Source organism: Palaemon carinicauda, chromosome 15 (assembly GCF_036898095.1).
Source record: "Palaemon carinicauda isolate YSFRI2023 chromosome 15, ASM3689809v2, whole genome shotgun sequence".
Classification (NCBI taxonomy): domain Eukaryota; kingdom Metazoa; phylum Arthropoda; class Malacostraca; order Decapoda; family Palaemonidae; genus Palaemon; species Palaemon carinicauda.
Window position 1 is genome coordinate 22,396,814 of NC_090739.1, and position 25,000 is coordinate 22,421,813.

Below are 25,000 nucleotides of genomic sequence, written 5' to 3' on the forward strand. Positions count from 1 at the left end.
AGTCTGTCGGTAAGTATTCAAAGGCATTGGCGCATTTCGTCGAATGCGTTCGCGTAATTATATAGAGAAATATTTCCCTCACCAACTGTCTTCAAATTAATTGGAATTAGCTACAAAGAACGTTATTGGGAAAGCTGTTAATGGCGCCATCAAGTTGCAAGGAGGATCTAAATCAGAGAATATAGCTATTAACGTAAATTATTGGAAAGACGGTCAATATAATAACGGTAACTTCACTTATTGTCTTTCTCCTTGCAACGTAGGCAGGTTGGCGTTCTCTCTCTCTCTCTCTCTCTCTCTCTCTCTCTCTCTCTCTCTCTCTCTCTCTCTCTCTCTCTCAAAATATAATTGTGTGAAGTTGAAATTTTTAAAGATGGTAATAATAATCTATAAAAAGGTAAACCAAGAGTTTGCTACAGAAATCAGTATTTTACCAGGAACACCAGTTTCTCTTATAAAAGAAAAAGTAACGAATGTGCTATATTTTTTGTTTTTGTTTAGAACAAACCTTTTAAATGGGGGAAAAATAAAAAATATTTTAACCCTACATGTTCTGAATATTAAACACATTCACACTCAAAAGCCTACTCACCTTTACAAGTTTTTTTTTGATAGAGAACTTAACGGGAATTATACGAAAGTGCATCAAATCTATCATACAATCTCCTCATACATAGCCATTGAAAAAAAAAAAATCCTTTCATATCTACTTTTAAATAATGTAATAACAAAACAAACGGGGAATGACGAAGTATGAAAATTAAGAGGAAATATATAGGAATACCAATATAAATATCTAATAGGCAACTTGAATACAAAATATTTGTACATCTAAAGTATAGGCCTTTAGTGTCCAGATTACCCGATCGAATTATTACAATAAGTCAAATTTTGACTGATACCTGTAGCTGTAAAACTTATTTATAGGTAGTAGGTTGGCCAGGGCACCAAAACCCCGTTGAAATACTACCACTTGAAATTTATGGGATCCTTTGGCTGGCCAGACAGTACTACATTGGATCCTTCGCTCTGGTTACGGTTTCCCTTTGCCTGCACATACACCGAATACTCTGGTCTATTCTTTACAGATTCTCCACTGTCCTCATACACCTGACAACACTGAGATTACCAAACAAATCTTGTTCACCCAAGGGGTTAACTACTGCGCTGTAATTGTTCAGGGGCTACTTTCCTCTTGCTAAGGGTAGAAGAGACTCTTTAGCTATGCTAAGCAGCTCTTCTAGGACGACACTCGGAATCAAACCCTTTTTCCCTAGTCTTAGGTAGTGCCAAACCTATGTACCATGGTCTTCTACTCTCTTGGGTTAGAGCTCTCTTGCTTGAGGGTACACTCAGGCACACTATTCTATATTATTTCTCTTCCGCTTGTTTCGTTAAGTTTTATAGTTTATATAGGAAATATATATTTTAATGTTGTTACTGTCTAAAATATTTTACTTTTCTTTGTTTCCTTTCCTAACTGGGGTATTTTCCCTGTTAGGGCCCCTGGGCTTATAGCATCCTGCTTTTCCAACTAGGGTTGTAGCTTAGCAAGTAGCAATAATAATAATAATAATAATAATAATAATAATAATAATAACAATAATAATACGTATGGTGCTTCTTTAATAGGAAACTTATAGGAAAAAATGCTTTATTTCTGAAGAAAATTACAAAACTGGACTTAACAAAGTTCTAGATAAGATCGCCATCACCACGAATATTCTTGTCTGTAAATCCAAGTTAAGTTTGAGTGTCTGTCACAATATTTGTAGTACAACTTACCTCATATTGTTATGATAACATCCTTTACATTTAGGCATATATTAACTAAAAAATATTTCTAAACAACCAATAAGAAGAATTATAATTTGATATTATGTAATCAGACCTGGGCGTAAATATATATGCCATAGACTAATTACACACAGATACATACATACATCATATACATACATACATATATATATATATATATATATATATATATATATATATATATATATATATATATATATATATATATATATATATATATATAGTGTATGTGTAAATATGAATAAATATAAATTGTATCTACACGACTTTCAACCTACGAGATATAAAGCGCACCAGGAGAAAATATCTCTTTTCCGCCTTTTACTTTACCTGAAAAGCTGCAATATTTACCAAACCAAGAGTTCGACAAGCTAACAGAATGTTTAATTGGTGCAGCAAGAAAACTTACGAGCTCAGCTGCTTTTGGGGATAGATTTGAAAAAAAAAGAATGTGGCTTCAGAGTTTTCTTGTTTCTGTCAGAAATATAGTTTAGATACTAGGAGGGAAATAAAGTAAAAGGAAATAAGTCCAAATATATTTAAGTGTATATTCACACACACTTATATGACAGTGCCTCTCTCTCTCTCTCTCTCTCTCTCTCTCTCCTCTCTCTCTCTCTTCTCTCTCTCTCTCTCTCTCTCTCTCTCTCATTAGGTCTGTCTTCTTCAATTGCACAAAAAAATTGACTTATTGAGAAAGTCTTACAAGATTTTCGGTGATCAATCTATTTAGAAGAAGTGTTTTAATTCTTTCATTCAATCTTATTTTGAGTATTGTTCTCCTGTCTGGTCTTCAGCTGCTGATTCTCATCTTAATTTGTTGGACAGAAACTTACGGTCTATCAAATTTCTTATTCCTGATCTACATATTAATTTTTGGCACGGTCGTTCAATTAGTTCATTATGCATGGTGCATAAGATTTTTCATAACTCTGACCATCCTTTACATTCAGATCTCCCTGGACAATTCTATCCTGTTCGTAATACTAGGCAGGCAGTTAATTCTAATAGCCAGGCCTTCTCCATCATGAGGCTCAATACTACACAGTATTCTAGAAGTTTTATTCCAGCTGTGACCAAGTTGTGGAATGATCTTCCTAATCGGGTAGTTGAATCAGTAGAACTTCAAAAGTTCAAAGTTGCAGCAAATGTTTTTGTTGACTAGGCTAACATGAGTCTTTTTATAGCTTATAAATGACATATCTGTTTTGACGTTACTGTTTTTAGAATGAATTATTGTTAATTTGTTCTCATCTTTTATTTATTTCCTTATTTCCTTTCCTCACTGGGCTATTTTTCCTATTGGAGCCCTTGGGCTTATAGCATCTTGCTTTTCCAACTAGGGTTGTAGCTTGGCTAGTAGTAATAATAATAATAATAATAATAATAATAATAGTAATATATATATATATATATATATATATATATATATATATATATATATATATATATATATACACACACACACACAGATGGAGTTGGAAGAGAAGGGATAAGATTGATGATGACACCAAGAGCAGAAAATGCATTACCAGAATGGAGAGCTGTAAAAAGTAGATTGTTACTTACAAAGTTCAAATCAAAGTACAGTAGACCCCCGCCATACGGCGTCCCCGGCTTACGTTTTTTTCACGTTACGGTGTGTAATACGATTTTTTTTTCGTCCCCTCGTTACGACATTTTCCCCACCTTACATCATCGAATTCCAAAACTCAAATTTGGCGGTTTCTACGCGTACGACTGTGCGAGTCAGTAGCTTACCACCACGCTCATACGTCACTGCATACGTCAATAAGAAGCTGGTCTGCTATTGGTTGGCGTCACGGCGTCACTAAGATGCCGATGCGCTATTGGCCGAAAATCCTCCCACAATGCTTGAGAGAGATGCTGCCTCTCTCTCTCTCTTTGTCATACGCGCGCTCAGTTCAGATTCTCGTGTGCGTTTCGTAAAGACTTGATCTTGTGTGAGTGCTTGCGATATTGTTATTTTTTGTGCATTTTAGTGCTTAATTATAACTTTAATTCGTTAGCCATGGGTCCCAAGATTGCAAGTGATGTTAAAGGCAGAAGTAAGAAGATGATAACTATGGAAACGAAGCTGGAGATCATGAAGAAATACGAAGAAGGCATGCACATCGTTATCCTCGCTAATAAGTATGGCCGTAACCAATCTACGATTGGTAAAATGATTAAGAATAAGGAAGCCATTAAAGCAAGCAAGTCTTCTAAAGGCATGACTGTCCTTGCCAGTGGAAGGACCTCAATCAACGATGAGATGGAGAGACTCCTTCTGTGGATTAAAGAGAAGGAAATCGCTGGTGATAAACTCATGCAATCGGTAATTTCGCACAAGGCGAGAGCCATCTTTGCTGATATCGTGGAAGCCCAGAGACAGCGGAGGCGAAGGAACGTTGCAGCAAGCCCCCCAAGAGTTTAAGACTTCTCATGGGTGGTTTGATCGGTTTAGGAAGAGGACTGGTATTCACTCAGTCGTCAGGCATGGAGAGGCGGCCAGTTCTGACAAGAAAGCAGCAGAAGAATTCCTCATGAAGTTTGAGAACGTAATTTCCAGAGAAGGCTACATTCCTCAGCAAGTTTTTAACTGCGATGAAACTGGCCTTTTCTGGAAGAAAATGCCCCACCGTGCATATATCACAGCTGAAGAAAGGAAACTTCCTGGCCATAAACCAATGAAGGACAGACTTACGCTCGCATTTTTTGCAAATGCAAGTGGGGACTTAAAAATTAAGCCCCTACTGGTATACCACTCAGAAAATCCTCGTGCCTTCAAGGCACAAAATATCACGAAGGAGAGGCTCTCGGTATTTTGGAAGTCTAATGCTAAGGCCTGGGTCACGAGAACCATATTTATTGAGTGGATAAACGTCTGCTTCGGTCCTGCTGTCAAGACCTATTTAGAAGAGAACGATCTTCCTCTGAAATGTCTCCTGGTGCTGGACAATGCCCCTGCTCACCCTCCTGGCCTCGAGGACATCATTCATCCTGACTTCTCCTTCATTAAGGTTCTCTATCTGCCACCAAACACCACCCCTCTCCTCCAGCCTATGGACCAGCAAGTGATTGCCAACTTCAAGAAGCTTTACACGATGCATCTGTTCTGAAGATGCTTCGAAGTGACTGAAAGCACTCGACTTACCCTCCGTGAATTTTGGAAGGGGCATTTTGACATCGTTCAATGCCTGAAGATGATCGACACAGCTTGGAATGAGGTTTCACGGAGCACCTTGAACTCCTCATGGAAGAAACTGTGGCCAGCTGTTGTAGCAAAACGAGACTTTGAAGGTTTCGATCCCTCAACCGAAGACGAGGCCGTTGATGATCCTGCCCCTGAGGGTGATGTTGAGGAAATAATTTCAATGGGGAGGTCCATGGGGCTTGTTGTCGATGAGGCTGACATCCATAACCTTATTGAGGAGCACAGGGAGGAGCTTACGACTGAAGACTTAAAGGAGTTGGAGGCAATGCAGTTGACGATCATTCAAGAAGAGCACAGCTCTAGTGGAGGCGAGGACTGGGGGGAAGATTGAAGAAACGACATCGTCAGAAATAAGGGAAGCTATCGGTTGGTATGAAAACCTTACGAGTTTCATTGAAAAGAAACACCCAGAAAAAACTTCACACAAGTTGTCTTATGCAGTGTTAATGATAAGTGTATGAGTTATTTTAGGAATATGTTGAGTAATCGTTAGAAACAGGCTTCTTTGGATAGATATTTCTCCAAAACAGAAATGTCAGAAAGCAAAGGCGATAATATTGATTCTATCAAAAAAGCTAAAAAAGAGTAATTTTTTAAGTCCTAAAAAAAATCATAAAAGAAATTTCAAAAGACAAAAATAATAAAAAAAAGGATTTTTAATTTTAAGTGTTTATTAGTAAGAAAAAATTTATTATTAAGTGTACATAACATGATTAGCATTGATACGTTTTTATATCTACCGTCTACTCACCCCTCTGCCTACACCCACTACCAGCTCAAGTCACGTCACTCCAAAGGTAAATAAGATTTAATTTTTCCTTTACAGTACTGTACAGTATATAATTTTTATTTATAATGTTATTTAATTATATACTGTACAGTACTGTACATGTATATTATATATAAGTATACTGTAGTACAGTGCTTACTATACTACTGTATTGTATTTTGTTACATTCTAATTTTCAATGTTTTTACCAGGGGTTTTTCACGCATTAACTATTCTATTGCCTGCCATACGACATTTTCACCATATGATACCAACTCCGGAATGGATTAATGTCGTATGGCGGGGGCCTACTGTAGTGTAATATGAGCATTATAATTTGCTATGCATTGAAGAAAGGAAAGATGAATACTATGAAGAACTGCAGAGTGTAATAGATGAGATTTTAGAGAGATATGAAAATTGTGATTGGTGACTTCACTGCTAAAGTTGAAAGGAATAATCACGGTATAAAGAAAGTGATGGCTGTTGAGAGTCCTGGCGAAGTTTTAGATGAAAATGTGGCACTCTTTATTTTTTTTTGTTCAACAAACAATCTTGTCATTGGAAGTACTCTTTTTCCAGCATAAGGACATCCACAAATATACATGGACTTCATCATGCGGCAATTACAAAAATCAAATATATCACATAGCCATTAATAGAGAAGGAAGACTCTGAGAAATGTAAGAAGCTACAGAGGTGCATATATTGGCAGTGATCACCAGCTCCTCACTGCCACCCAGACATTAATACTGAAAGCACCCAACAGAAATGTAGATAGAATACCTAAGTTTGATATAACTAAGCTTCTAGTAGATGGGCACAGAGAGTTACTTGTAGTGAAGTTTTGGAATATAGAGTTACAAAGAGAAAACCATGGATATCAAATGATACTTGGGATACTATAAAAAAGGAGACAAAGACAGAAATTGATTGTTGAAAGTTTTCCAGGAAGTAATGAAAATTACAAGTTAGAGCATGTTAAATATTCCAGTATTCATATCAAAGATAAAAGAAGTCAGGGATGACAGGAGATAATATTCAGACAGAAAAGCAGATGAGGCTGACAAAGCTATGAATTCAGAGAGTGGCTATGGAGTAAGAATTGCTCATAGAATTATTAATGAAATTTCTACTGGGCAAAGAAGAAGAAGCATATTCCCATCAAAAAAGAGAGATGGATTAGTTATAACAACAGAAGATGAAGAAAGGTAACGCGAGGTCATAAATATGGGATATGAAGGGAATAATTTGATTAATATACCTGAAGCTGAGGAAGACCTTGATGTGCCCATGAATTAATTCAGTGGGTTTGAAGTCGAAGCTATCATTACGAAACTCAAGAGATGGAAAGCCCCTGGATACGATGAAATAACTGCTGAGATGATATTGGCCGAAAATAAAGTGACTCCCAGAATACTCATAAGATTATTTTTTACAATGCAGCATGAAGAGGAGAAACCTGAAGAATGATAGCTAGGAGTGTTGGTGAAAATGGCAAAAAAAAGGGGATCTGACTGACTGCAATAATTTACAGAGGCATCACACTTACGTCCGTTGTCATGAAAATAAATAGTATGCTCATTCTAAAGAAACTAAAGAACGATTCATGAAAAGCTGACAGATGAACAAGCAGGATTTAGAAAAGGTAGAAGTTGTAATGACTAAATTTTCATTTAGGACATGTGGTACAGCTATGTGTAGAAAACAAAAATCCATTTTTGATGGCATTTGTGAACTATGGAAAAGCCTTCGATAGTGTGCATCGCCAATTTTGTAGAGAGTCGTGCCTTATCAAGGAGTTCCTCTTAAATATGTAAATTTGATTAAATTTGCTCATGACCATAGCCAGTGCAAAGTTAATGTTAGTGGAGTTCTATCAAATTAATTTCCAATGAACAGTGGAATACTCCAAGGGAATGTGTTGTCACATATGTTGTCTATCCTCCTCATTGATTTTGTAATGCATAGAACAATTGGAGATGGTGAAGATTATACTAGATTGGTAACAAGAAATTGACTGACCTTAAGTATGCTGATGACGCTGTCCTTATTAGCAGAACACCACAGGATATATAGTTTGTTTACCAGAAAGCATTAAATATCACAAGAGGTTGGGCTCAGGATAAGTAGAAGAAAGACAGAGATGATGAGAACGGAATATGCAATGAAAGATGAAATATCATTGGAAGGAGAAAGGATTATCGAGGTAGAATCATTGAAATATTTAGGAACGATCTCTAATACAGGATCCTTAGAATATGAATTTAATGAAAGATTGAAAATGCAAATGAGACAATGGCTAGGTTAAGTAAAATTTAGAAACCAAAACGCTTGAAATTACATATAAAATCAAGCTACATATCAGTTTAATGAGATCCGTGTTACTGTGTGGACACGAGTCGTGGTATGACAATGAAACAATATCCAACAGATTTTGTAGATTTGAGAACAAATCCCTCAGAAGAATATTGGGAGTTGTAGGGCAGGAAAGTTTTAGAAATGAAACTGTGAGATTACTCGACTGCCATAGGCGGCTAAGTTCATGGTGAGGGGCAAATGGAGATGGTTTGGGCATGATAATCGCACTCCCCAAGAGAGATTACTTCACCAGACTTTCAATTGGGCTCCTCAAGGCACTAGAAGAGTTGAAAGACCCAGACCTACATAGCTGAGGACTATGAAGCGTGAAGTAGGAAATGGCAAATGGAAAAGGATTGATTTAAAAGCTCAAGATAGAAACGACTGGCGAAATCTAACTGAGGCCCTTTGCGTCAATAGGCGTGAGAGATGATGATAATGATGATGATGATTATATATATGAGCATGTGCATAAATTGAGAACAACGGAATATCAAAGCATGTTTCACTACAAGGAAAAAATCTCGACTACCACAGAAGTAAAGCTTCAAGACACAACATTGGTGTATATTAATCTGAATGACTTATAAACATTATTTGACTATTTCCATGTGTTGATTCTTTTAATGTTCCACCTAATGATGGTTTCTCACTACCATTACTTTTTGTTGTTCGATGTTTTTTTGTAATGTTTATGTTTAATCTCAAAATACACCAGTTAATCGCTTTCTACTTCCTTGCTTTGGTATTCCCCTTTCAGATAAATATTTCCTTAGAGTACCAATAGAGATCTTTCTTATCTGCTTTCTTGGTTCTGTAACTTTCCCACTCTTAGAGAGAGAGAGAGAGAGAGAGAGAGAGAGAGAGAGAGAGAGAGAGATTCAGGACTGAAAAGGCAGCTAGCAGACGTGTTTCGCTAATAGCCAAAATAGGTAGTAGGTTGGCCAGGCACCAGCCACCCGTTGAGATACTACCGCTAGAGTTATGAGGTCCTTTGCCTGGCCAGACAGTACTACATTGGATCCTTCTTTCTGGGTACGGTTCACTTTCCCTTTGCCTACACATACACCGAATAGTCTGGCCTATTCTTTACAGATTCTACTCTGTCCTCATACACCTGACAACACTAAAATTATCAAACAATTCTTCTTCGCCCATAAGGTTAACTACTGCACTGTAATTGTTCAGAGGCTGCTTTCTCTTGGTAAGGGTAGAAGAGACTCATTAGCTATGGTAAGCAGCTCTTCTAGTCTTGGGTAGTGCCATAACCTCTGTACCATGGTCTTCCACTTTCTTGGATTAGAGATCTCTTGCTTGAGGGTACACTCGGGCATACCATTCAATCTTTTTTTTTTCTTCCTTTGGTTTTGTTACAGTTTTTATAGTTTAAGAAATATTTATTTCCATGTTGTTACTATTCGTAAGATATTTTATTTTCCTCGTTACCTTTCCTCACTGGGCTATTTTCCCTGTTGGAGCCCCTGGGCTTATAGCATTCTGCTTTTCCAACTAGGGTTGTAGCTCAGCAAGTAATAATAATAATAATAATAATAATAATAATAATGATAATAATAATAATAATAATAATAATAATAATAATAATAATCTGCATTATCATCCTCAGTGGACGTCGCATAACATTGACTGAGCAGGAAGTCATAACAAAATATCTACAGGACAACTTAAACGAAGTCGAATGGAAAGAGTCCAATATATATTACTCTTTCAATTCGACTTCGTATTATGAACTTCCCATTCCAAATCATTTATTAAGATATCAACCTGGGGAATATATATATATATAATATATATATATATATATATATATATATATATATATATATATATATATATATATATATATATATTCTTTGGTATCACATTGCAAAGTTTGGAAATCGACTTCAAGATATTTTTATTTTCCTTTGGACTTACGGGCAAGTGAATTCTGTGCTATAAAGGCCAGGTACGCCTAGCAAGAGTGGAAACGTGGATACGGTAAGTTAACGTCATGCCATGTTTATAGAATCAAATATAGAGGTTGTACTTCTAGGTACTCATTAAGGACAGCATGAACAGAAACCGTTAATCGATTCTTTTTATTATGCTAATCTTTCTAACTTCATAATTTCAGACTTTTTACCAACATTTCCACTTTCTCTCTCTCTCTCTCTCTCTCTCTCTCTCTCTCTCTCTCCTCTCTCTCTCTCTCTCTCTTTCTCTCTCTCTCTCTCTCCCAGAGGACATTTCCCCTTTTCTTGTCCCTCATTCCCGTCGTGACGGTGCTCGTGCCTCCTACATCATCGACATCGAACGCCAGCGAATGCACTCTCAGGGTGTCGGATCGTTTCATGGATTTTATAACCATTACCCAGTGATTTACAACGGCTTCTCTCGGCTTCATTTGGTGAACATTTTCTTCTGCTTACCTCGCTATCAAAGAGAGGAGGAGGAGGAGGAAGAGGAGGAGGAGGAAGAGGAGGAGGAGGAAGAGGAGGAGGAGGAGGAGGAGCCTCCGCTGCCATCTGCTTGATCAGATCCATAGGCAACGTCTCCCTCCGCTTTCAAAAGGGGATATTTTATTCTCACCTCCTTGAATAATTTATCAACGTACTTAGTGAAAATATAAGTAATGTATGTATGTGTATATATATATATATATATATATATATGTGTGTGTGTGTGTGTGTGTGTGTGTGTACTTTTACTACATAGTGCAAGTGATGGATTTTCCTTCGTTGTCTATGGAACACCCCAATATATATATATATATATATATATATATATATATATATATATATATATATATATATATATATATATATATATATATATATATATCAGCAGTACTGGGGTGTTCTATGTGCAACGAGGGAAAATCCATCACTTGCACTATGTAGTAAAAGTACACACACACACACACACACACACACACACACACACACACACATATATATATATATATATATATATATATATATATATATATATATATATATATCAGCAGTACTGGGGTGTTCTATGTGCAACGAGGGAAAATCCATCACTTCCACCATGATGTAAAAGTTATAGGGCTGGACAGCAAGATGGTAAAAAATGAAATCCGGAGTGGAGTTATACCGGAAGGCTGAAAAGTAAGTCTGAAGGGAACCTGCCATAACCTTCCAGTGCTGTCAACAGCGCACCACTTGGGGTGTAGTGATTACACTACCCCTCCCCCTTTCCACACAAGAGGGAAAGAGAGCGAGAGAGAAAGAGCAAGTGTGTTTCTATAAAGACCAAAATAAAAATCCCGGAAGCTACAGAGTTAATGCCGTTCATAATCCCATCTAGTAATCTGCAATACAAGCGTTGGGGCCAGTGAGGTCATTCAGCACCCAGGTGCAATTGGGTGAAAGACCCAGCAGTTGCACTATAAATAGAAAAATATTAAAAGAGAAATGAATGAAAGGAAACTAAAACATTACCATAGTGGACGTCGCATAATATTGGCCGGCAGCAAACAACGATGGTTGATTTGAAAGTGTTTGTTATGAGCGTTCAATTATGCAACCATTACACATTGCCAGTCTAATTTAAATTTATTTTTGGGGGTGGCTTCCATATAAAATTATATTCAGTAAATATACATATATATATATACTATATATATATATATATATATATATATATATATATATATGTATGTATATATATATATATACATATATATATATATATATATATATATATATATATATATATATATATATATATATATATATATTACTGAGTATACCCTCACGTGTGGGCTAAAGGACCACTAAAATACACCATCAAACTAAGATTTTCGCAGAATTCAGGATGAAATATGTTTCATGGAAAATCGTTAATGTATTCATTGAAGTTCACTTTCATAAATGATTCATTACTTATCGAAAATTATCACGATATCAAATTATGCCCAATTTTGTAAAGTAAAAAAATAAAAGATTCTTGCATCTTTTTCATATAAAAATGACTATTATTCAATCTTATTTCAACTTCATAAATCACATATTAGTTAATAAAATACAGAATCTTTATGACCTGAATACTGCTAAATTAATGAATTCCTCAAAAAGAAAAGTACTTAAGATAAAATAATCCGTCAAAAAAAATAGAGCACCATAATTAACAAAAAAACTATGAAGAAAAGAATCTTAACTCATTAAAAAAATAAAAAAAAGGTAAACTCAAATAAAATTGAATTGAGTTGTATTTATAAATTAGGTCATAAAGCTCGGCCCTGGAGCCTGTCAGGCCAATCAGCGCCCAAGTGCATATGCGATAAAAATTAGAAGAAGTTGGAGAGCAAGATGAAGGAAAGTGAGCAAGAACGGAGATAATGTATATAAAGTAAGGACAGCTAGGGGCCGAATGAACATTGTAAAGACCCTTGAGTCATGTCTACAGTGCACTGCAAGATGTGCACTGGCGGTACTAACCCGTTACAGACAGTATAAGAATGTGTATTTTGTACCAACCGTGTGTCACACGATCGTACATAAATTATTTTGTATATATTATGCTTGTATCTGCGCTCTTCCTTCGCACTAAAAAGAACCTGAATATACATGTCTGCGTATCGCCTCTGTAACATTGTCTGTCTTGTGAACATGAAAATGCCTGTTGCCTTGAGGTTTTGTATATAAAGGAGAGTGTTCTTTAATAAAGTTACTCAGTTGCTTCCTGCCTTTGAGTCACAACCTTGCTCTCGGCCCGTCACAATTTCAATGAAAGATGACACTAACAACAATTGGCCATCCCATACTTTAACGATGGCCACATGCAAATACAAAATACACAAGCCAAAATTGGTATTCTTGATATTTATAAATATGCTCATTGTCATATATAACCATACAAAAACTTTTTATAAAACTGTTTTGAGTATATTGGAAATCAATTATCATATCTATTAAACAAGGTCAAAATACATTAACAATTTTTAGTCAATGGTCGCTTTCTGAGTTATACTAAAATGCAAGCTTTCTTGAGTCAAAGCCCGTGCTCCTAAGTACTATGGAAATTCTTAAATCTTAAGACAGTTGCAACCAGCGTCGTTGTGCAACTTCAAATATAAACTTTTTACCGTGAAAGTTATCAAAGAGTTTCTCTTATGATTGCTCGAGTGTACCGTTATTGCTTTCCCTTGCAATGCATTGGACTAGGATTTGAGTAATCGAGTGTGATTTAAGGAATTGGGGCCAAATAGCTTGGCCCTCGGGCCGGGGAGGCCATACATGACTCGGATTTGGAACACGGGTCCTCGTTCTGGAATACATTAGCAACGATGGGGAGGATTGGCGGTAAAGTGACAGGTGCAACATCGATCCAAGTTCTATTTCAAATTGGAGGATTCCATGCAAACTAACCTTGCGTAATAGCTCACGTTATCTGTCGATCCATTAAATGGATACTGTAATTATGGTTAAATAAACCTCACATTAGTAAACATTCCTCAAGGTTAGACACAATCGAAGGCCAAATTCATGGGACTTTTAATAATCTCTTTAGAATCATCTTCCCTCAAAACTCGAAACTGCTTCGGAACGGGGTATTTCTAGCAGTTTTAAGACTTAAAACGCCCAATAAATTGAATGTACTGCTATAATTTATTTATGTATGTATGTATGTATGTGTATATATATATATATATATATATATATATATATATATATATATATATATGTGTGTGTGTGTGTGTGTGCGTGTGTGTGTTTGTGTTCGCGCGTACTACACTTGACGTGGGAAAACTTCTTTGAATTCTTTAAAAACTAACTGGAAATTTCTCATTTTCAATCATCTCTACCCAAATCGTCAAGTTGAAGGTATAAGGCGTAGAGAAACAAATCTCGATGAATTGGTTCAAAACAAAATACATCCGAAACAAGCTTACAAATCATTATAATAATTGGTACTAATATTAGTGATACTTTAGTTGCTAATCATAAAACAAAAATTTATGATCCATCTCCCCAGATGAAGGACTTTTTCTTTATATTTTTTTTTTTTAAATTTGATTTTCATGACTAAAAATACTCCAAGGAAATCTATAAACTACGACGCAATTCCCAGCTGTTGGGCTTTTCAGACACATCTGGGAGAGGTATATTAAAATATTATCTATATCTGCGTTTATTATGAAATATCCATTTCATCAAATTTCTAAAATGGCGCCACTTAGTAATAGACATATTCCAGGAGAAAATGAAAACGTATAAGTGTAAAATATCAAAAAGTGCAGAGTAATTCGTAAAATAAAGGTAAATCTGAGTAACAGTAAATTCTTCGGAGTGAGATTACATAAATTCCGTCAATGTATAATGCACCATTATCTTGCAAATGCAAGGAGCCACCCAAAAATGTTACGATGTGTTTGATTTGACGCGTAAAAAAAACCCTTCTACTTAAAAACACACATGAAAAGTTTTATGTAAGAAACTCCATGGCAATAAAAGATATATTTTTAAATAAGTTTATTCTAGATGGAGAATTAATAAAACATTCTAATAAAGATTTGAAGACGATGATAATGAGAGAGAGAGAGAGAGAGAGAGAGAGTGTGTGTGTTACAAGGATTTTGGATAACCTATTAGTCCATCCGCGGAACAGAGCGATTTGATTTAAACGTTTAAAGAGTTTTATGATCTTGTCTAACTTATTCTTGAACTCGTTTACCGTGTTACTTAATCCGTAGGAATTCTGCTCCACGTATTAGCTATTTTGTATATAAAGAAATTGCCACACTGATTGGTGTATCTTTACAATTCCAGTTTGTATCCGTTACCTCTGGACTCATTTGTGCTAAACTTGAAAAGATTGTTTTAATTTACATTCGTTACTTCAAGAAATTTGAATGCCTCTATTATCTGACCCGTTGGTCGTCGAGTCTGTAGATGATAGAAGTTCAAAGGTTCCAAATTGCCTTAGTGTTTGAACTAGTTTGGTGGCCCTAGCTTGTACTGCTTCCAGTCTATCAATATCCAGAATTGGATCCCGTATTCTAGATGGAGTCTTACAAGTGATGTGTACAGCTGAAGTACAGTGACTTTGCTTCTGTATTTGAATTGTCTCTTTGTGTAACCTATTAGTTTTGTGCTTTCTTTTCAGCTTTTATGCTCTGTTTAGTGAACTTCAAATCTTTGCTAATAATAATGCAGAGATCTGTCTCCTGGTCTACACTTTCTATTTCATTACCCAGCAGTAAATAATCTGTTTGTGGGTTACTATAACCTATGTGCATAGCTTTGCATTTCCCACAGTTGAAAGGCATTTGCCATTTTCCGGACCAGTCACCTAACTTGATTAGATCCTCGCTTAAGGCCTCTACGTCTTCTGAGTTCACAGCATTTATGCCCAGTTTAGTATCGTCAGCAAATTTGGTTATTCCACTAATTAACCCTAAATCTCTGTCGTTAATGTGAATCAGAAATAGTAATGGGCCAGGGACGGATCCTTGAGGTACTCCGCTTGTAACAGCTGTAACCTCTGTTTTCTGATTGTCAGCCAATCTGAGATCCATTCAGGTGGCTCGTCAATGATGCCTAGTGCTCTAATTTTAACCATTAACTATTTGAGGGACCACGAAAGAATTAAACATTAAACACAAATGACCAAAAGTGGTGACCCTGAGAGAGAGAGAGAGAGAGAGAGAGAGAGAGAGAGAGAGAGAGAGAGAGAGAGAGAGAGAGAGAGAGAGAGAGAGTCATTATTTTCCACTAAAGTAAACAATAAACAAATGACCAAAAGTGGAGAGAGAGAGAGAGAGAGAGAGAGAGAGAGAGAGAGAGAGAGAGAGAGAGAGAGAGAGAGAGAGAGCGATATTAGGAGAAAAATGTCTAAATCATAAGCCGGGCGTCTTAAAAGGCGTCTCTTAAAGCCGATATCGGTGTTTATACTGTAATGTTTTCCCCGGCTTAGAATCGAGAGCTATTAAGGTTTAATTTGCGGGAGTACGGAGTAATTATTGTCCCAGGACTCGCATTAACGACTCATGTGGCCTCCAGATCTACACCCAATCCATCTGGTAGGAATTGGTGCCATGAGAAGGGGGTTGGTTAGATGGCCCCATTAAAAGCTTTCATTTTCCGATGGTGGGAAGAAAAAGGATGTTCCATCAAAAGAGAGGGACGGATGCCATCTGCTGCTGAACGGAAAGCAGGTCCTTAGGATTTCACTTCCATTATCTGGTATTGGGATTGTACTTAAACGTATACACAAGCCACTTTTAATTGTACTGAGTATTGTAGGGATAACATTTTACACATTTCTCAAACATGTTCACTACATCAGTATTTTCACATAACATGCAGTAACTATTTCTTTCCTTTAAGTGATTATGTAGATAAAATAGAAAAAAAAAATCTTAGTCAATTATTCACACGTAAGGCAGTTACTAAAAGCAGTAGAAGAGGTTTCATTTATTTTTAAATCAATTCTCCCACGGGTGGCATTGCCCGTGTAGTGTTAGGTGTAACATTTTCTACCAACCATATTGGCTTCAATATAGAATAAGGTTGTGATAAGGTTTTACAATATTTTAATCACTGACTTTTAGGCTCTTTTTATGTAACTGAATTACAGACTAATATGCATTTTGTTGCTGATCTCATATGTATACTGGATAATAAATTTTACCTATGGACCTGTATATTTGTAATTTGGGAAAGTTGTGTATCATCTGATGATGATTATGTATGTGCACACAATTTCTTGTATTTTATTAAATACCAACTTGCTTGGATAGACAGTTAACTTTTTTATTCTCGACTTAAGGTAACTTTAGGCCTGTTACGTTGATAGTATCTTATTTTGACAAAGGTAACATATTTACGAATAGTCGTGTTATTATTTATACAAATGTAACATTTCGACGGAATAAGATTTAAGATTTTGGTTTAGCATGATTTGTCCAGAGTATATTCCCAAAGCTCTCTGTAATGAATAGAAAAATAAAAAATAATTTCAAGATGGGTATCAGGTATAATCTTAAGAACTCAAAAGAACCTACGAAACCTGCAATATATATATAATATATATATTAATATATATATATATATATATATATATATATATATATATATATATATACATATATATATATATATGTGTGTGTATATATGTGTGTGTATATACATATATATATATACATATATATATATATATATATATATATATATATATATATATATATATATATATGATGTACTCGTAGCTTCTCAAAATCAAAGAAAAACACCTCTCCATTTCAGGTTTCAGGATAAGGTGAAAACAGCATTTATGTTTTGCCATTCAATATTTGGCGCCGACACGTGTTTCGTACCACTTAAGAGTAATTCTTTAACAGGATTACAAAGGTCAAACTATGGAATTACACTTCAATATAATCCAATAATATGTGATGGGTACTAAGTGCAGGAACGTCAAAGCTGACCTGTCGGTAAGCCACGTTCTTTAGAAAGTATCCTTTGTTTAATATCAGTTCATTTTTACTTTGGGTCTTGACGTACACTGGTATATAGTAAAATCGTATCTCTTAAGATAAATCCCATATTTCAGTAAACGGTGTATCCATGTTTTCCATTTTCGTTAATTCTTTTTTCTTTAACCTTAAAGTGTTCTGCGAGGCAATACAAACGGATTAACTGATATTATCGCAGTCAAGACATTGCAAATACTACGATTTATAACAATTTAAAGATTTAGAGGCCGCTCATGAATGGCAGAAGCAAGGGACAGTGACATTGCTCTATCGAGCAGGGCAATACCCTATAGACTGATCATTTATTCATTCATATGATCAGCGCCCAAGCTAGGGCCAGGGAGGGCCAGGAAATGGCTGCAACCCCCATTCCTACAATGGGGTCCTGAGGCCATTCGGCGCCAAGGTATAACTGTAGGAAACAGTCCCAGTTGTCCAGTAATGTAAAAGATGAGAGATTATACAAGGAGGAAATGAGAGCTAAAAAGTGGGAACAGCTACGGCCCCAAGAAAATTGCAAAGGCCCTAAAGTAATGCTTACAGTACACTGCTTGAGGTGCACTGACGGCACTGACCAACACCCTGCGGTGATTGATGTTGATAATCCAGTACAAAATATGGAAAATGACCCTCGAGATAAACTGGTAATACCAGATCTCAAACTAATGAAAATAAACATAAAACCTACAGAACACTTGTCCCATTCTCAACATCCATACCTTATCAGTTCATTATTAAAATTATATAACAATGACTTCCACGCTGTTGTAATTAAAAATATACCAAATATATGCCGCCGTAAACATGAATAACTTCCATTTATAAAGTAATTTACTTTACGGAAACCGAATTCCAATTTTAGCATTATGATAATAAAATTCCCTCGCTAGTTCATAGTTGCTTTATCTGTTTCGTTTTCATAATTACAGTAGGTGAAAATCTCTTAAATAGTATTAGTATATCTATTTCAGTTAAAGATCATTCACTTATATTTAAAATATAAATCATAACACTCCGTCATTTCAATACGTTGGTTCTGTAATTATTTCTTATTACCTACAATATCCATATTTACGGCCAATAAGCTATTTTTTGAGAATTGTAATCAATATAATTTCGAAATAAAAAATATATCATTTGACCAAAGTAATTATATACCAAATTAAGTTTAATACGCGAAGTACCGATACGATAATTTAGCTTTTGATAAGGAAGTTGAGAGTTTATATGGGTAAGAGTAAGGTTCTGAGATGCACGAAAAGGGAGAATGGTGCTGGGTTGAATGTCATGTTGAATGGAGAATTACTTGAGAAATTAGATCAGTTCAAGTACATGGGGTCTGTTGTTGCTGCAAGTGGAGTGGAAGCAGATGTACCATACGTCAGAAAGTAAACGAGTGATGTAAAGTGCTAGGGGCAGTGAAGGGAGTGGTAAAGCATAGAAGGTTAGGAATGATTGTAAAGAGAGTTCTGTATGAAAGAGTAATTATACCAACAGTGATGTATGGATGGGAGTTTTGGGGAATAAAGTGACGGAGAGACAAAAATTGAATGTGTTCGAGGAGTATGGTTGGTGTATCTCGATAAGATAGGGTTAGGAACGTAGTGAAGTAAAAACGGGTGTAGTAAATGAATTAGCAGATATTGTGGATATGAATGTGTTGAGGTAGTTTGGTCATGTAAAGAGAACGGAAAATGTCCGTCTGCTGAAGAAGGTGATGAATGCAAGAGTTGATGGGAGAAGTAAGGTTTGGGTGCATGGATGGAGTGAAGAAAGTTCTAAGCGATAGGAGGATAGATGTGAGAAGGGAAAAGAGCATGCTAGAAATAGGAATGAATGGCGAGCGATTGTGAAGCAGTTTCGATAGGCCCTGCTGCTTCCTTCGGTCGCCTTGGTGCCACTAAGGTAGCAGCAATAGGGGATTCAGCATATAGAGCTTCATTTATGGTATATAACGGGGGAGGGTGGGCTGTGGCACCCTAGCAGTGCCAACCAAACTCGACTGAATCCCTCGTCAGGCTGGGAGGAGTGAAGAGAAAAAAAAGACTTGTTCTTTTTTTTGTCGGCTACCCACCAAGTTGAGGGAAGTGCTTGATAGGTAGGTAGGTAGATAGGTAGGTAGGTAGGTAGATAGGTAGGTAGGTAGGTAGGTAGATATACACATGTGTGTATGCATATACCGGAACAGCACATTATTACATTATCGCTTTGTGTGAAATACATGTGCAAAATCAATCAATCTAAATTTCACCATTTGTATACAATTGTACTGTACGTCTACATAGCTTCATGTGACAAAAAGAAAATAAATCAATGCCAGAACTGTGACTGCTATTAACATCTAACAAAATACGAAATTCGAAATTCATTAATTTCCTAACACTGACCACAGGTCATTTATAAAAAGTAATTGAAGATTTCTTACAACATAAAGGAACCATGAATTGGAATAAAAAATCAAGGTGAAAAGGTGAATAATGAAATGACAAAATACTACACTTAATGGGTGAGGGTAAAAATAAATAAAAAAGCCAAACCGAACAATAGTAACAATGAGAGTTAGGACAAATGACCGCACATACAGTATATAGCTGGTTAAGTTCCACATAACAAATCTTGCTATGTGTGTGTGTGGAATTTAATCCCAAGCATTACATCTCCCACAACATACAAACGCGACTAAAATTTCAAATTCCAGAAAGGTTTGCGAATGGTCTAAATCCCGTCCTTCAACTTTATGGGAATAGAAATGAATTACATTATTTTGAACTATATATCCTTAGAAAGAGAAAATATTAAATATTTTTCAAAGAAATAAAATATCCTTATCCTTCAGCCGTACACCAATTTAGAACTCTTCAGGAGAGAGAGAGAGAGAGAGAGAGAGAGAGAGAGAGAGAGAGAGAGAGAGAGAGAGAGAGAGAGAGAGCACAAATCAGACATTAAATTTTCTCTTCCATGACTTCAGTCACAGATTCCCTGTTCCCAATCCCCAACTAATTCCATATTCATGAAAAATAAAGTCACAGGATTCGACCATTCTTTCAAGACTCGACTCAAAGACTCTGGGACAAGCGAATGACCCAAATGGAGTCATTCGACGTGATTGGTCGAGCTCATCTCATGAACGCAGCCAAGACGACTCTTGTGAACGTAGCCTAGACTGGGGGGAACAGCTAAAACTCACGAATTCTTACGAGTACAACTTTGCCTCCCGTAACTCTTCTGCTGAGATGGCTCTCCTCTAAGAGAAGAACGTGGTAGAATTGTCTTTTCCTTTTCATCCTGTGTTACGATAGCGCCCTTTTCAAGTGGCTGGGATGCATTTCACAATTTCAGAGGATCGGCTGGCAGTTGGAAATTCCAGGCATTTTTTCTTACTTTTTTGCTTTTTTATAATTATAATAATTGAAATCTGGTATTATGCGAATTCAAACTTCTGTTTTATTCTCTTGCTTTAAGGATATTCATGCTCCCTAAGTGAATAATATTTCTGAATGAAATCTACTAGCAAGCATTATGGACCTATAGTTTTACAGATCAGCACCCAATAAGTTTATTCTCCGTAATATATAACAAAGATCATATTAGGCCGAATAAAAAGACAGTTAGACTTTAATCGACCAAGAGAGCAGGCAAGCTTAAGAAGTGGGAATTCAACAGCTGACTATAGCCATGTAATTAACCAGCTGAAAAAAATCAACAGAGTATGACGCACCACTATTTACAGCATTTGTAGACTATAAGAAAGCTTTTTTTTCTAAGAAAAGCTCAACATTAATAAAAGCCCTGCAAAGACAAGGAACAGAAGAATCTTATGTTTGAATACTTGAAGATATCTATACAGGAAGTACAGTAATCCTAAAACTACATAAAGATTGTGAGAAAACTCCGATTGAGAAAGGAGTTACACAGGGAGACCTTATCTCTCCTAAATTATTCACTGCATACCTAGAAGTTTTTAAAAAATTACATAGGGAAAATATAGGAATTAATATTAATGAGGAATACCTTAACAACTTAAGATTTGCAGATGACATATTATTTAGTGAATCATAAGAGGAATTGCAAAAGATGAAAGCAGAAATGTAGAACTAGAAATGAATCATAAGAGGAATTGCAAAAGATGATAGATTTGAACAGAGAAAGCAGAAATGTAAGAATGAAAATGAATGAGTAAAACTAAGATAATGTTTGATAAAAACGCAGACAACAAAAAGTTATGGAACCTTTATAAATAGTTAATGAATATATGTGTTTATGACAGACAGCAAGTACTTTCCCTGAACACAAGACCCAAAATAAAAGAAGGATAAGCATAGGATGGAGGGCTTTCGGAAAACAAAAGGAAATTATGAGAAGTAAAATGCCACTTTCACTAAAAAAAGAAAAAAAAAAGTGTTTAATCAAATGGTCCTACCAGTTTTAATTCATGCATGAAAAACTTTAGCCTTAGATGATGGGAATAACAACATGGATACAAGAGCAAACAAAGTAGAGGGTATTCTAATGACATGTAAGAAAAAGAAAGGGTCATAGGCAGGAAATATAATGAGAATGAAATAACAGATGGACTTAAATAATAACAGAATGGATCCCTAGAGATTGCAAAAGAAAAAAAAAGGAAGGAAGAAAAGACAATGGATTGGCGAACTAAGAAAGTTTGCAGGTGTGGACTAGCATAGAAAGACCATAAACAGACGCAAGTGGAAGAACATATCTAAACCCTTTGTTCTTGTTCTGCAGTGGACTAATAATGGCTGATGATAATGATGATGATGATGATGATGATAAATATAAATATAAATATATATATATATATATATATATATATATATATATATATACACGCCATGCTAGGCGGTATATCTTAGCAATCCATGTTTGCCAACGGTTATACTCGTATAAGCGGATGAGCAACTTGGTGGAGTAATGAGAGCTTTGGGTGTGAAGTTACTGGCAGCAGGGTGACGGATGGGTTTAAGGCAATGGACAAACGGTCTCTTCGGCTTCTACTCCTGATGTCTGGCGGTTGATCTTACTAGAATTAGTATGGACTGGCAGGGGTAACTTTCTCTTAGTTAGACACTGTGCATCACAAGGAACTGGCTATCCTTTGATGTATCTAGCCAATGAATCCTCAATGGATTTAGTCAGTCATGGATAGAGAAGATGAAAGAATGGCCCCTAGTCCCGGGCGTAGAGTGATACTAAGAATCTCTGTTTATAAATACTAAAAAAAAATTGAAAATAGGTAATTGGAATGTTAGAACCATGAATCAGATAGGGAAGTTACAGCAAGTAGAGAGTGAATTTATGAAATATAATTTGGATATCTTGGCCCTAAGTGAAACACATTGTAAGGGGATTGGTAAGGAAACTTTAGACCAAGGGAACAAATATATATATATATATATATATATATATATATATATATATATATATATATATATATATATATACTCAGGAAGATCAGATGGAGCTGGAAGAGATGTGGTAGGAATGATGATGACACCAAGAGCAGAAAAGGCATTATCCGAGGGGAGAGCAGTAAATAGTAGATTGTTACCAGCAAAGTTCAAATCAAAGCAGTGTGATATGAGTATTATAGTTTGCTATGCCCCAACAAATGATTCCCCTCTAGAAAGGGAAGATAAATACTATGAAGAACTGCAGATGATAATAGATGAGATCCCTGAGAGAGATATGAAAATTGTGATTGGCAACTTCAATGCTAAAGTTGGAAGAAATAATCAAGGTATAGAGAATGTGATGGGTGTCGAGGGTCTTGGCGACGTTGCAAATGAAAATGGAGCACATTTCATAAGTTTCTGTTCAGCAAACAATCTTGTTATTGGAGGTACTCTGTTTCAAGATAAGAACATCCACAAGTATACATGTACTTCACCATGTGGTAATTACAAAAATCAGATAAATCCCATTGCCATTAATAAAGAGAGAAGGAGGACTGAGAAATGTAAGAAGCTAAAGACGTGCAGATATTGGTAGTGATCACCAACTCCTCATTGCCACACTGAAATTAAAACTGAAATCACCCAACAGAAAGATAGATAGAATACCTAAGTTTGATACAACTAAGCTTCTAGAGGAAGAGAACAGACAAACATTTGCAATTGAATGTAGGACTCGATTTGCAGTCTAAGAGATTTTAAGAGACGAAGAACAGACAATTAATGAAGAATAGTGTGATATTAAGAATATATATCAGTCACTTGGTAGTGAAGTCTTGGGACAAACAGTTACAAGGAGAAAGCCATGGATATCAAATGATACTTGGGATACTATAAAAAGGAGACAAAGACAGAAATTGATTGTTGAAAGTTTTTGAGGAAGCAATGAAAATTACAAGGTAGAGCATGCTAAGTATTCCAGTATTGACAGCAAGGTCAAAAGAAAAGCCAGGAATGACTGGACAGAGTGTTTAGATGGCAAAGCAGATGAGGGCGACAAAGCTATGAATTCAGGAAGTGGCTATGGTGTGAGAATTGCTCATAGAATTATTAATGAAATCTCGACAGGGGCAAAGAAGAAGAAGCATATACCCATCAAAAAGAGAGATGGCTCTGTTATAGCTACAGAAGATAAAAGAAAGACAACGTTGGATGGAACATTGTAGTGAGGTCATGAATAGGACATATGAAGGGAATAATTTGATTGATATACCTGGAGCTGATGAAGACCTAGATGTGCCCATGAATGAATTCAGTGTGTTTGAAGTCGAAGCTATCCTAAAAAAAAACTAGAGATGGAAAGCCCCTCGATATTATGGAATAACTGCCGAGATAATATTGGCCGAAAATGAAGTGACTCCCAGATTACTTACACGATTATTTTGTAGAATGTGGCATGAACAGGCAAAACCTGATGAATGGGAGTTAGGAGTGTTGGTGAAAATAGCTGAAAAGGGAGACCTGACTGATTGCATTACAGAGGCATCACACTTACGTCAGTTGTTATGAAAATATATAGTATGCTTATTCTAAAGAGACAGGAGAGAAAGATTGATGAAAAGCTGAGAGATGAACAAGCAGAATTTAGAAAAGGTAGAAGTTGCACTGATCAAATTTTCATTTTGAAACATGTTGTACAGCAGTGCGTAGAATATAGAAATCCCCTTTTGATAGTATTTGTGGACTATGAAAAAGCCTTTGATAGTGTGCACCGGCCAATTTTGTTGAGAGTCCTGCATTATTATTGAATTCCTCTTAAATATGGAAATTTGATTAAGTCTGTTCAAGAGCATAGCAAGTGCAAAGTTAATATTAATGGAGTCTTATCAAGTGAGTTTCCAGTGAACAGCAGAATACTC